Source organism: Dreissena polymorpha, chromosome 14 (genome assembly GCF_020536995.1).
Source record: "Dreissena polymorpha isolate Duluth1 chromosome 14, UMN_Dpol_1.0, whole genome shotgun sequence".
Taxonomy (NCBI): domain Eukaryota; kingdom Metazoa; phylum Mollusca; class Bivalvia; order Myida; family Dreissenidae; genus Dreissena; species Dreissena polymorpha.
Genome location: NC_068368.1, coordinates 65,054,565 through 65,056,705, shown reverse-complemented (window position 1 = coordinate 65,056,705; position 2,141 = coordinate 65,054,565).

Below are 2,141 nucleotides of genomic sequence, written 5' to 3'. Positions count from 1 at the left end.
CGATCATATGACGACATTATATGCAAATCTGTACATCGACACAAGTAAATGTCCGCGATAACGACTTCAATGTCATAAAAGGGACTGTCAACCGCGATTGACGAAAAAAGAAAAGTTCTAAAATACCGTATTTTTTACAATAATTAGTTTATATTGATTACGATATCACGACTGGCATATTACATTACTTGAAAAAAAGTTCATAGTTTCAGTATATTCGGTAATACAATTTTGCGATGTGAAATCGAAAGTACATCGCGAAAATAGGTGATGTTACGATATACACACTATAAATAACGCAAGTAGATTGGTCATTTTGTATATAAAATATATACAATTCACAACGCATGCACAATTTGCATTTCTGGGTTTACCACGTGACGATGATGATCAATCTGCTTGCGTTATTTATAGTTAACTGGTAGTTACCTGGTAGACATACCCAGTAAAATTTATTATCGAATATACTGAAAATTTGAAAACTTAACAACTTTTTTCAAGTAATGTAATAAACCAGTCGTGCTGTTTTAATCAAGATAAACTAATAATTGTAAAAATCACGGTATTTTAGAACAATTCTTTTTTCGTCAATCGCGGTTGACCGTCCCTTTAATGTAGTAGAGTTTGGGTTCGGTATACGAATATTATTCAGTGCACTCAAGTATTATTTGTATAGGTACTTACGTAATAGTATATGTCACGCAGATCCGACAATATATTTCATCTGATTCATTTGTGCAATTAAACATTGAAATTAGTGCACTTTTCTGTTATGGACAAAAGCCTCTACAAAAATTAAAAAATATTTAAAATGTTGTCATCTGATGGTTTTGTTATGACATCAGCGATTTGATTAAATCCTTGCTTGGAACAATTCAAACTTCATCGGGGAAGCCTTTTACCAAGTTCAGGATATGTAGCCAGGTTTTCAGATAAGGGCCCGGATGTAAAGCCGTTGAATGCCCGAAAGGTGTCTCTGTTCCGCAGATGGTTGCAGTGGACACAATGCCGCCAGCTAATACAGTAAATTAAATAACTTGGTCCAAAGAACAGACTTTGACCATGCCATTCCAAAAATAATTGACAAGATTCATAGTGGTACACAGCCTTAACAGTCGAACGATGTATCAGCCAGTATCAAAATATTGAGAAGGGATTTTGATCGCAAATCAGTTATTGATTTAGTTTTTTTCGTATTTCCTCATGACGCGTTCATTCAACAGTCAATTGACAGTCATGTGCTTCACTGTAGTAATTGTTTTGCATGAAAACGCTCATTATTCCTACCACAAAATGTGTTCATATTGCGACCTCCAGGCATGTTTACATTAATTTCTCTAAGTTTATATATGCAACGATGGCTATTCGGCTGAATTGATTATAAAGAACCACTTATACCAAGACATATTCTTGTTGCAATCGGAAGACAGCCACCACTACCGAAGCCTTGTTCGAGGATTTTATTGACCATTATCATTCTCAGAGCAACTCCATTCTGATCACGGCTAACACTTCAAACTGAATGATGAGAGGAGGTAAACTTACAAACACTACATCTCTTCAAAGGTACTACGAGCAGCTCTATTTGGTACTCCCCACACTTCATAACGTTCGAGTGGCATCTAAGATTACCCAATTGAGGCAAAACAAAACACCAGAAAACTTCGGAGAGGAATTGAACTCTGCATTTAATGCAATTTTTACAGGAGCGCCTCAAATTCGCATACAGAGTTGCAAGTGATTGCACCAAAAAGTTTACAGCACAAACAAATATCTGTATAATAATGAAGTAAAAAAATAACCAGATCTGATTAATGATATACTTGTTAGATAAGACAATCAGTAAGCTGCCCGAGCAGTCAAAAAGCATTCTTAAGCCTTGTCAGAATTTTAGCAGTGACAGTGACATCCATCTGGATGTCCTTATTCTGTTTAACATCTTTACAAGATTCCACAGAGTTGAAACTCTTACACACTTACAGTTGTAACGCAAGGCCCAGTGACGAGTTTCATCACCGCTTCCGTGTCTGATTATTTTCAATCTCCCTCTGCAGATTCTGTTTCACAACCCAGTTCTGTAAGTTCAACCACACCCCAGTCCACTCCGGTAGGCAGTTCAGTGGTCGGTTCACCTATTTCCC